Here is a 13,380-nt window from a genome sequence, read left to right as displayed (position 1 = left end):
GCAGAGAGTAGTTTTCCATACACTTATGACGTAAACACCACACAAGCACTTTAAAACACTGATTTTCTTCTATACTTAAACCCTCCTATTCCTTACTCCAGTCCTTTCCTTCCTATTGCCTGTCCTTATCACATCTCTGCAGTCTTCTGCAAAAATTTCTAGGCCTTTCAGCCAGTTTCCACACTTCTGTAGGTGCTCCACAAAGAGGTCACCTTTCAGCATGTCAAGAGAGATGCTTTCTGTGGAAAAACTTAAAAGCTGAAGTGATTTGCAAGACTAAAGAGGTGGCTAAATAAGAGATATTCCATACGCATGGAAATACAAACCACTTTAAGTAGCAGTGTTTTGCAAGTTCTGTGGGTTATTGAAAAAGCCTCTGGAAGACAAGACAGATTTAGTTATCTTGTTCAAACAGCACCGCTTTCGTCATGAAGCCTCAAAAGGAAGATAGTAGACGTAGTTCGCTGTTCCTGGGTGTTAGGCATGCCGACCAGCTCAGGCATCAAACAGAACCCTTACCCTGTGCTACAAACCAGTACAGCCAGCCACTTCAATGTGCACACAAAGCCTACTGCATTAACTGTACCATACATGTTCTCCTGCAAAGAAAGTTTTATGATTGTTTCTTCCAGCGTGCACTAATTGGAATTGGCATTGGGATCTGCTGTACTTCAAGTCACAAGCACTCCATTTGAGACTCTGTTCAGTAACTTCTGCCAGCATGGAAACAACGAGCGCGTGAAACGCAGGAAGAGTAAGTCAGGGTCCGCGCTAAGCACAAGTCAACATTTGGAAAAAACTGTTGCCGATGGCAAAGCCAGTATTGCAGGACGCGGCTGCAGCCGGCCAGCCTGACCACTGCCAGCAGCCACAGCTGGCACAGGTCAAGTTCCAAGCGGGACAACTTCTTTGCAGTAGTTTTGCTGGGTTTGCTTTTTGGTACTTGTCATCATTTCAAAGCGACAGCGGGACGAACTTTTGCACTGCCTCTAGGGGCTCCAGAGAGTAAAAAGCCCCACAATTTGACCAGCATGCTGGCTTAGCTTAGTTGGAATGCTTCAATGAATATGTTTTACGAGTAACCCTTAGTACCAAATACTAATACAGATCTATCGGGTTGGTGAAGAGCGTCTTTTAAATGTTTCCGCTTGTGCCCATTGCCTCTGGTCCTGTCACTGGGCACCCCTGGAAAGTACTTGGCTCCGTCTTCTTTACCCCCTCCCTTCGGGTATTTAGATGCATTGATGAGATCCGCCCTGAGCCTCCTCTTCTCCAGGCTGAATAGTCCCAGCTCTCCCAGCCTTTCATCACAGGAGAGATGCTCCAGTCCCCTCTAACCATCTTTGTAGCCCTTCGCTGGGCCCTCTCCAGGACCTCCATCTCTCTCTTGTGAGACTGGGGAGCCCAGGCCTGGACACAGCACTTCAGGTGTGGCCTCACCAGTGCTGACGGGAGGAAGGGTCACCTCCCTCCACCTGCTGGCAACGCTCCTCCTCAGGCAGCCCGGGATACCGTCAGCCGCCTTTGCCGCAAGGGCACGTTGCTGCCTCACGGTCAACTTGGTGTCCACCAGGACGCCCAGGGGCTTTTCTGCCAAGCTGCTTTCCAGCTGGGCAGCCCCCGGCATATACTGGTGCATGGGCTTGTTCTTCCCCAGGTGCAGGACTTTGCACTTCCCCTTGTTGAACTGCACGAGGCTCCCGTCAGCCCGTTTCTCCAGCCTGCCGAAGCCCCTCTGGATGGCAGCACGACCCACTGGTGTACCGCCACTCTTCCCGGTTTCCTATCATCAGCCAGCTTGCTGCGGGTACACTCTGCCCCATCATCCAGATCGTCAATGAAAACACTGAACAATTAACGCCCCCTCCCCGCCCCCGCCAAAGTAGCCTACTTTCAAATATTCGGTTCGTCAGTCCGGCTTTAAGGGAGAACACTGACTATGACAACGTACATGAAGGAATTTTAGGCAACAGCACAAAATTCCACAAAGAGCACCTATGATTGCAGTGAATTAAAAACAAATGAACCTTTTTTGTAAATAAGCACGGAGATGTCTGAAAAACAAGTCTGTGTGGTAAGTACTTCATGAGTGCTACTGTAATATATTACAGTAGAAGCAAGAGAGTTTTAAGAAAAAGAGTGAACAAGTATCTTCCCGTAGGGCAGGTCATAGCATTCCCGGAAACTTCTCATCCGCATGCTCCCCAGGAGTCACCCCGAGTCACCCTGCCTTTGCCACTGCCTACCTCAACAGGCCAGGAGCACAGAACTTTGTGTGGCCAAATTGGAAATCAAACTCTACTGGGGAGATTTGAGTTTAAAACCAAACCACTCACCACCCCAAACTCCCCACCAAAGCAGAAAGAATTCTTCTCTGGCGGATTCTGGTTTACTCCTGAACACAGCTCGCACCTTGACACAGCGTAGTCCCGTCTACAGTGCACGTCGAATGTGCTTATCAGTCCAATACCACCGCTAAGAACCATCAAATAAGTAACACTCCAACACCTGGACCATTCACGTCACTTTACATTTAATCATGCTGCAGTTATTAACTGCGTATAAAAGCGTGTGAAAGTATAAAAGCTGGAGCATCAGGCACGCCCAGGCTTCCGAAGCTAGTAAGCCAACGGGCGTTTTAAACATTTTTTCTCTGGACACCTGGCTTGGCAATAGGGAGCCGGGAAGGTAAAATCCATGACAAATTATGAACAATAGAGATATACATATAGCAATCTGGTTCTTAGGATGTCTGACTTGCATCATTCTGCTAAGTTAAACCAAGGATGAGTGGGAAATCAAAACAGTGGGAAAATAGTTAGATGGCGATAGGTTAAAGGCATGAAGCCTCTCCTTTAAGAGATCTATCCAACACTAACGGCTTTTCTGCTCTCTTTGAAAACAATGACTGCAACCACATTCCTATTCCTGTCTCTTAGACATCAGATTAGTCTAAAGCGCCACAGGCTTACTCCATGTTGAGGGGTAAACCAGAATCCAACCTCCCAGCTGTATCCTATACCAAAGTGGTCTGTGTACAACTTGCCAAAATGACCATTCTTCTTTACCCTAGGTGCTTATGACTTCCAAACATCGTGAACCATTTCCAAAGAAGGGAACATGCCACCGCTCGTAGACTGATGATTGACTTTTGGATTAAAAAGCTCCAGAGAAAAAAAAAAAATTGAGAAATTACACATTCAAGCAGAATCACGTACAGCCATGACGGTAGTACACGAAAATCAGTTTCAAAGGCCAACAGTGTCATAGGCTCACTGAAGGAAAAGCTAGAAATGTGGTCAGTCGCAGCTGAAGGTATGATTTCACAAAACACGTTGACTTCCCTGCCACCAAAAGAGAGGCCTTGCTGCCGCCTCCCATCTCTCCCTCTGCTCCTTTGTTCTACTACTGTATTCCTGTGGCTTACCTTGCACCGACTTGAACGCTTTTTAGAGCACTTCATGAGCCAAGTTAGCTCCCTAAGCAGGCAGGAAACTAACCCGGAAAAGTAGATCGTTTTCCACCAGCTTAGAGAGTTAAACTGGCTCGCAGAGAGAACTAGCAAGCATAAAAGTTGGCACAAGGAAGGAGGCAGGACAATGCCTTGGGAAGAAGGAGAGGGAATTCGTCCGTCTCCGTTTTGTGGCAGTAAGCCGTTATGCTAGCTCATACACCTGTGAAACTACACACTCGCTTTGCAAGGAGAGCTAAAGCCCCTTTGCTTTTAGAAAGGACGCTGCCCAAGACACGGTCAGTCAACTTTGAACGCCCTCTTGCACGTAGAGACTCACTAAGCTGCAGCTGACAGGCGTCATTCTTTCATTCAGCCAGATGTGGAAGCTAAAGTGATTTCAGGGAAGTGTTACTTGGTGATCAGAGGACAGACAACATTGCGTGACACTCTTCAGATCACACTTTCTAAGGAAACAGGACAAAGAGCGGGAAGAAGCCAAAGAAGAAGCAGCAGAAATGGAAGAAAAGCTAAGTTCTTTTGAGGAAAACGGCATCCCCTTTGTTGAATAACAGGTGAAGATGACAGTTACAGGGTGTTTTGAATTATTATAAATGACTGGTTCAATGACATCTTCCCCAGAAACACAGGAAGCAACTCACAAGCACTGGAGGAGCAGTAGGTGGAAAAGACACTTTCTGCACCTTAGTAGTCAGGTTCAGTGAATTAGCACTTTGCCATAGCTTACTCCTGCAGAAGGAGGATGTAGCGAGCGAGTTAGCAGGTGATTGCGTGAGTACCCCTGGGTCCTTCCTTTCTTTCCCGCTTCGGCAGAAAACCTCCCCCCGATGCTTTAGGCAAAAACCCTACATTTAATCCAAAACCTAAGCTGGAGTCTAAAAAGCCACTGGCACAACAGAGACGGTCTGTCTCAGAATTCTACAACCAGGCTTTTCTCACTCAAGTGCAGCCTACAGATTGTCTTGCAGAGTTTGCGCGGGTGCTCCACAAGCTCTCCGAGAAGCACGAACCTACAGCAGAAGGTGAGAAGAAGAAAGAATTTCAGCTCTCTATCCCAACAGCCCCCAACAGCTGAGATCCTGTATCTGATGCAGACCATAGATTTGATTTCCCTTTCAATGGAAACACAAACAGACCCAACACAGATCAGAACTTGACGCTAGAGCCAGTTTCCCCAGCTACCTCCTACGGCCATTCTCTAACACGACTATACTTTCAGTCAAGACTTGCGGTCCCGGTCTAACGTGGTGGCTAAGCTAGCAAAAGTTCCTACAGTCAGTTCTGAAATTATGCTCTTTTTTACATTGCTTGGCGTACCTGGACAGGCAGACGTAGGTGCTAAGTGTCCCAGTACAGAACGCACACGCAGCCTCCCTAATAGAGGGAGACGGGAGTTAGCAAGACATTTCCAGCATACCACACCGGTCTGCCATCACACCGCTTGCCGCTGCCAGCACAAATTCCAGAATCACGGAATCACAATGAAGAGAAAGGCCTTCCAGAATCACTGGAGGTCATCTGGTCCAACCCCCCTGCTCAAGCAGGGTCACCTCGAGCAGGCTGCCCAGGACCATGTCCCGACGGCTTTTGGGTATCTAATTCTGAAACATGCTTTTACAAACAGCAGCCTGACAAGCTGAACTGCAAAAGCGCTTGCAACACAGGTGACAGGCCCAGGTTTTTGGCGACTCTCTCCTACCAATTTAAGCATTCTCTCCACCACACAAGTAAAACAATACCACACCAGCAAAGGCTTCTCACCATTGTTTCTCTAAAGCTATATCCGACAGCTCACTAGGTAGAAGACACAAAATTAATAGAAGCCTGATTAAGCTCATCTCACTGTCTTAAAAAAGCAAACCCCAGGCAAATCAACGCAGGAGAACGAGTTGATGCGGTAAGTGAATGAGGAGCTGTCCTCAGCAGAACAGGATACAGTACTGTGTGCCCAAACGCATGTGACAGCTGCCAGCCAAGGCTGATACGATCGTCCAGACCGATGCGCCTAAGGCGGCACTTGAACTACCACCTTTAGCCATACACCCCAAATGGGGTTCAGCATTCCCGACAGAACTAAGTCCCTAAATTTCCCAGCATTTTACCAAACGTGATCAGGAAGCAATTATTAGACCCGGAAGACCGACACCACGCTGCTTTCTCTTGGCAGAAGCTCCAGACCTGGAGTCACGGATCATTAAGGAAGAAATCAAGCACTTTTGGTTAAGTCAGCAACTTTGCTGCGTGATGCATGCTTCATGCAGACATCAAGAGACCCCCACAAAACGCGCTGGATTCCTCTAAAGCTGTGCTCTCCCCGTTAAGCCCAGCCCTCTTCCCGCGGTCGCCGCTCTACGCAGGTAGCGAATTTCCCGCCTCCTCCGTCTGGCAGTTACCCGTGTTGAAGCAAGGAAATGGTTTGCGAAGAGCAGCTGGGAGGGGAGCAGCGTATGGCCTTTCAGTGAAGGTGTGCCTTGAATGGTTTACTAATCAAGTCGCCATCAGACCCCTCCTTTCCCAGGGCAGCCCGTCATGCGCTCCTTGGCTCTTACACGCCACAGCCTCCTCCTGAAATGCTTCTGTCTGGCTAAGTAAGTCCTGTTTAACATTGGTTACTTCCAGCAACGTGCCCAAAATTAAAAGCAGGTTTGTTTGGTTTTGGGGTTTTTTTTTTAAAAAGAAGAAAGAACACGCCTGCCCCAAGATCTGGGGTGTTTATCTCATGGCTGGTTTTAGAGTGAAAATCTTTGGTTCTCCCTGTCAAGGACTTTGAAACGACACAAGTCTGAGCTGCTTTGACGTGGCTCGGTGCCTTCACTGGCATCTTTTATTTCTGTAAGAATTTCTTATAAAAACAAAGTGAAAACAAGAAACTCTAATGTAGTTAGAAGTAGACAGGATATTCTGTCATCTGAACCCATGAGAGCTTTGATATTCTATTGTGGACCCTTAACCAAGGGCTACGTTATTGCCAGTTTACCCAAGCTTAAAAGCCCCTGGAGGGTCTTGTCGGGGCATTGCTGGCAGAGAGGTGTGTGAGTAACGAGTCTTAAAGATGACAAGAAGGGGAAAACGTCAGATGCAGAAGGCCAGAGGTTAAGGTGTCTGGCCGCGACGCCCGTTACTGGGAAACTCGCCTGAGCCGCGGCGCCGTACTGCTGCTCCCACTCCTTCCGGGCTTCCTCCAGCCGGGACTCCCACGTCGCCTGCGGACTCCGCATCAGCCAGCAAAAACCGCACCTCTTGTGAACAGAGAGACAGCTTTAACCAGGGTATCGACGTGTAAAAGAGCAAACGCCATGAGAGACGAGGACCAGCAGCGAGGGAGCCGCGCGCTGGGAGGTGGTCTGGCCTCTTGCAGAGCAAGCCCTTCCTAGCTGAACCTCCTAGGGACCGTGTGGCACGCGGGGACATAAACCCACCCTGCTGCCAAACAGCCGAGATGTTTGCTGCTGCTGCTGTCAGCATCCCGAACTGGAAATGAAAGCCGCGCTCTTCCTTGTCCTCTTCTAACCAGAAGGTGATCAATAAAATACTGTGGCCAGAGCGTGCACAGGAACCAACCCAGGTCAATCCTCTTTAAAGGGATTTGCAAATACTTGCCAACTGCAACCGCTTCCACCTCTTTCTTCAGCTCTGATGTTTGCCCGCTCTTGTCCTGTTAGAGCATTCCTTACTTTTAAAGTTGAAACATTTTTCACTCCTGCCTGCAATATCCTTGCTTACACTTGTTTGGGGCTTTTGCCTTGAGCAAACCATCAACACTTGACAAGGGAACTGACTTTGAGCAACTGGATGTGCCCATGCCAGTGCTGCAAACGAGTATAGGGACCATTTCTCAAAGGCAGAGGTTTGGGGTTTTTTTCTTTTTAAGTTTTTAAAAGCAATGTGTCTGGGGAGAAAAAAAAGCCTGTGGAAAAAATCCCAAGTCACAGACTAGTAAGTACTACTCCCATATCAACAGGCAGAAACACAGCAGTGCTGTTAGGCTGCCTTAATAAAGCAGAGCACGAGCTGGCCAGCGGGCGGTAAGGGGAGAGCATCCACCTTCGGGGAGTGCCCCCCCGGGACAAGGCTCCTGGAGGCCTTGGTTCTCACATGCCTCCTCTCAGGGTCAGATGGAGTCCTAATCCAGACAGGGGTGGGGTGGCACAACAAGGCGTGTGCTCCTGCACGTGTGTCAGGGCTGAGCAGGAGCAATGCAGGTCTCCTCTCTCCCTCCCAAGTATTCTGAAATACTTGAAATGGGCATACCGGCGTTAATATTTTGTAAAACGCCTCTGATACGAGAGGCTGCATGAGAAATGGAAATGGAAATCTTACGTTCCCGTGCGTATCGCCGTACACAAACAGGGTAACTACAAGGTTTAACTCAGAGATTGTTCAAAATGGTCTCTGCCACCCACTTTGTCAGAAATTCACCTGCGGACCTACCTCAGCTGCATTCCCACCATACTTCTTCAACGTTACAGATTACCAAAAATGCCTCCTGACAACGTTTTGGGAAGTCAAAATCTACTTGCTCTTTGTAGCTATATTCATGCTGAAATACGTACGTGTTTCATCGGCTATTGGTCGCCCCGTGCTCCCGAGCCCAGCCAGTCTGGGCAACACTCTGTTATTTTCAGCCTTCAAGTTCGCTTATAAGCTGCTCACTGGGACTTGCGTTTGCCACTGCTTTGTTCCTGACCTTTTTTGTCCTTTTCAATATGAAAATACACAAAAGACAAAAAAGAAGCTGTTACCCAGACAATCCCAGCAAACAGCAAGATTTCCTGTCGAACATGACTTTTTTTCTCCCCCCCCCCCCCCCGCCCCCTCCTTCTTTTGTTCTTTTCCCTGTTCAGAAATATCCCATGTAGCTCCGGAACTTCACAAGTGAAAAAGTCTCGCGGCCACTTTGCTCCTCGGGTGGAAGCATCCGATGCCCTCTCTTGTACTGCTACCAGCAATCACAGCAATCACAGCCTGGTTTGGTTTTACCCCCTGCCAGCCCAGGAACATCCTCCTCTTCTCCAGCTAAGCCTAACTTGCAGCAATGTAGCCATAGCTGTTGGGCCTCTGGTATGTGGGGCCTTAAAACCAGAGCTCATCCACTGTAACTGCGGGTACGCCAGGTAGGCAGACAAATCCACTGAAGAGACAACTCCAGCCGCCCCTGCATGGAGCTGGCTCAGGCGTGGGGAGTTTGTTGGTCTGCGTTCGTCGGCACGTGAAAGCAACTCCGCTCTTTGCGGGACTGAACTGGGGCTGGAAACATTACATCTTCCGCTCCTGACACCCGCTAACAGCCAGGCTGCTGCGGCTACAAGGTCACTGAGCCATGACCCGCTTTGCCATAACTGACGTGTGAGCGCCTGACCTCTTTTTACGGGAGCTGGAATAAGGAGGAATTAGTGCTGGAGTCCCAGCGAAAGCCTCCCTGAACGGACTGCAAAGAGAGCGGTTTTCAGTCCTGAGCCCCAGAAAGGGCAGGAGGAGAGCAAAGGGAAGGAGGGAGGGAACCTTCTCCTCCAGAAGGAGCCGACGGACTGGGAAAGTGGCCGGGAAGCAAGCTGCTCCTGGGCAGGAAGGAATAGCTCTGTGTGGCACTATGGCTGGGATCTGGGACTGGGAAGCAGAGACGACAAACGCCTGGCAGCAGGGATCACCTGTACGCTCTACGTTTCAACCACGTTTGGTCCGGGGGACCCCAAACTACAGCTTAGTTTTAGAGGTGCTGCATTACTGGGAGAGAAAGGGAAGGAAAGAAGCTGAATTAAGTAAGTCACACGTATGAGAGCGAGCCAGAATTCTCAGGAAGAATCGTTACCTCTGTCATACAATTTAGTTGGAAAAATATATGCCGTTTGCTAACAAGAATAAAGAATAAGCTCTCGATATGCGTGCTGCCCTTGCTCATTGACAGATTCACTCTGTCTTCATCCCGAGCCGTCAGTCACTTTGAACTGGTATCTTTTGTCACTTTGCCCAGCACCTGACTGCAATTTGCACCAAGACCGGAGAGGGACAAATTATGAAAGTGTACCTGTCAGCGCAGCCTAAGGTTGACAAAGTTTCTTCGTAGCAGGTGTCTGCTGGACTCACGGCCGCAATCTGTAAGCCTATGAAAAGTATTAACTGACATTAGATTTTGAAGGAGGTTTTTCCAAACACTTTTAAACGCTACCAAAAATCAGATAAGGATTAACACGGAAAAATAGGCCATTAAGTCCTTAAACATAAAGGGAGAACCCTAGTGTCTTAGCAATCTGGCTAGAAATTAACTCTTTTTAACACTTTTGCAAGAAACGAGAAAGAAAAAAAGACAGAAAGAAAGATGAGAAGATACAGGTAGTTGTTGCAAAAATTAATACTGAAGGCGCTTGAATCCTGGTAACGCTGGCTTACGCTAGCATGAACGCAAAAAAACCTCCCAAAGACGCTTTGATGGTATTTGTACGAGTAACAGTTGAAGAGTCTGTCCTTAAATTCGTTCAAAACCTCCTCGATGAATTACGGAAGTCAGCACGTGAAGAAACCCAGGTAAGCTGTTTTAAGAATACCGGCATTTCCAGTCGACATTTCCACGTGGGCACATTTTCTACTCATATTCTTCCATCTTTCACTTAATTGCACTGTCTTTGAAAAAATACCTCTTCAGAGATGCTGGAGTATACCGCTAATTCAGCTGAGACAAAGAAGAACCTATGGGAGTTTCATCTTCTTGAGGAATGCAACATCTGGTGCACAGCACAAACAATACTCTCAGAATGCAGGAAAAACAATAGTTGTTTCGTAATACTGCCTAGTTTCATGTAAAGAACATGGCTTTTATATAAAACAGGTGCTTATGAGTTTCAGAGCTACATTTACCTATATCTAGATAAATTTTTACAAATACGCAGAAAACTCTTTCAGAAGAAATGGGGTTTCTATCTCTAACGGGGGGGGGAGAGAGAGAGATTTTGTGCCAGCCACCTGTCTGTTCCGAAAAGAGAAGTGCCCTCCATTTGAGTAACGCGTTTAGTAGGGGCAAGAAACTTTTGGCCAGCAGAAGGGTTCTCACCTTTATGTTGCATAGAAAGCAATCTTCACTTTTAAACTACACCCACTTCCACCCATGTCAGAGCCATGCAATTCTATTTCAACAGGTAAACTGGGTTATAAATTCAAGAACCCATTGACCATGATGGTCCTGCTCTTTCCCCCCAGAGCAGACCGCAGGAGTTTCGTCAGGACCGAGCCCCTGTGTGGGATATGCAGCACTTTCTTTCCTGTAGCAACCTCAGCCAGAGCACTAAGGGAAAATAAAGTGAACCGATGTGAACGATATAAGCGTAACTATCAAAATCAAATTTACATTCATTTCTAAATAAATCTAAATCGAAAAAAAAGCTACCGGATTAGATACTTCAGTATATTCGTGCGTATGTACACGCTTCAGTATATTCGTGCCTACCTACATCCCAGGCTTCATTCATTTAAGTAATTTCATTAACCACACAGCAAGGAATCCTGAATGGAGGAAAGGTGGGTGGGTTTTTATATAGATAAAATATATATATAAAAAATATATTTTTATATATATATGTATTTTTTTGATATATATATATAAAAAAATGTATTTTTTACTTCACAGGAAAGGATTTTAAAAACAATACCTGATGACACTGCCTAACGTGGTTAGACTTAGATTTACACGCGTTCCTTCCTTCAGTCTGTCTCTTTCAGATCCTGAGGATTTTTGCCTTTCGCTTCCTGCCAAGTCCACCAGATTGGTAACTGACTGACTGGTGATCGCTTCATCGAGAAAAATCCATTAACATACGGTATCAACAGCAGGAAAGATTGCCAAATCAATAGCTCAGACATTATCAAGTAAGACAGAGAAAACGACGCTCTGCAGAAACGCAGAGGAAATAGGTTGTGAGAGTTACCAGTATTGGTAACGCCAATCCTGGTCTCACAACTTCCTTCCCGGTGGGATTCGGGCGCACGTGGCCCTCTGGCCTCATGTCTTTGCAGCTGCCCCACTGCAGCGCTCCCTGACGCGGGTCGGGGATAAGTCTGTGCCACAGGCTGCCCCACACTTGCGCCGCGCTGTATGAGCTTGCTCGCTATAGGGCCGCTTGTTATACCCAGCCCAGGAGTTCTGCATAGCGCTAACGGGCAAGCAGCAGCTACCAGAGACAAACGGTGACCGTAGGTTGTTTCTGGACACCAGTGAGAGATTTTCAAAGACCACTTGTAATATTTGGGACATGGAGAATCATAGAATCATAGATCATAGAATCATTAAGGTTGGAAAAGACCTCTAAGATCATCGAGTCCAACCGTCAACCCAACACCACCAGGCCCACTAAACCATGTCCCTAAGCGCCTCATCTACACGTCTTTGAAATACGGCCAGGGATGGTGACTCCACCACTTCCCTGGGCAGCCTGTTCCAATGTTTCACCACTCTTTCAGTAAAGAAATTTGCGGAAAGTGAAGGATCTTACACACGGAGTCAACCTGCAAGCAGGCAGTGGTTTAGGACACCTCTGCCTCTGGCGAGCCTCACTCCGAGAGCAGCAGTGGTGGACAGGGCGCGAGCGCCAAAAATGTGGGCTGGCAAGGCTGACCCTGCAGCCCAGGGTGAGGAAACCCAACTTGCTCTCATCCGCTCGCTGTCACGGAGGTGGCAATAAACAACGATGGGTCTAGGTAAATCAGAGCCACCCTGGATTTTGTGCCTGCATAAACTTCCACGAGTTCGTTTTATGCTGCACCTAACGGGACTAAATTCATTAAGAGCGCTAAACAGCTATACTGAACAGTGGAAACAGTGCCTGCGCGCTACACCTGTTTGAATTGGATGGTGATGACCGTGTGAGACCGACTGCTCACCACTGGTGGCATTGATGGCAGTCGTAGCTGTTGTTCTCGTCTTCTTCCCTTGTTCCACCAACCTCTCGATCTGTGTGTAATTATCTACAAGGCACCAGCTTCAAACCGTCCACATAAAAACCTTGCTGCTGGTCTTCTCTAATCTTGAGCCCGCCAGGCTTCCTGGTTTTAGAGAGTGAGTCTGTTACCTGGGGAGAGACATCGGTAGTCAAAATTTTTTACTAAAATAAGAAAAAAATTGCGACACTTAGTAAGGATAGAACAAAAATTAAGATAGACTGCGGCTGAGCACGGGGTAGTTACTCTGGCTTCACCGTGTTCAGAAACTCATTCCCAGAGAGTCCCACTTTCCAGGTAAACTTAATCTACATGGAGAGCTCACATGTGTAGACTTAAGACGCTTGCACAATTCAGGATACAGGCGCTGTTTCCCTCTGCTTCTGTTACCGTCATTGGATGAGGAGTTTAACAAAGCTTATTCCGTGAGCTGCTAAAACTAATGAAGTTTGTTCTCCTGAGTATTCATTTTTTTCCTATCATCTCTCCCGCCCATTGCATCAAATTTGTCTGAAACTGGCCACATGGCTCAAAACCAGCGAGGAGCAAGGTACAGGGGAAAGGAGTTCACAAACAAGTGGCAAACTGTATAAACCTTAGAAGGAAAGCTAAAAACTCCACCCTCTGAGACACAGACCACCTTCAAAATCCCCTCCCAGCTTAAGAGAAACAGATTCCCCGTTTTCAATTAGTAATGAGTCCTGTGTCTGCCGACACAGGAGACAAACAAGAAGAGGAACACGGGGGCGGGGGCGGGGGGGAGGGGAGAAGTGAATAAACCCGCTAACTTTCTTCTTCACCCCTTTTTTCTTCAAAAAGGAGCAAAACACAGAAAGGAGAAAGAGGAAAAGTACTACAAGGGATGAAACAACTTAGCCAGCGGTACGGCAGAGCAGCCGGGTAGCTCAAGCAGCAAAAAGATGCTGTTAGGTCCAGACAGCACCCACACACTTCAGCCAACATGCCCAGAAGGATCACGTGAA

Source organism: Aptenodytes patagonicus, unplaced genomic scaffold (genome assembly GCF_965638725.1).
Source record: "Aptenodytes patagonicus unplaced genomic scaffold, bAptPat1.pri.cur scaffold_116, whole genome shotgun sequence".
Lineage (NCBI taxonomy): Eukaryota > Metazoa > Chordata > Aves > Sphenisciformes > Spheniscidae > Aptenodytes > Aptenodytes patagonicus.
The sequence above is the reverse complement of the archived record's forward strand: the minus strand, read 5'-3'. Positions refer to the sequence as shown.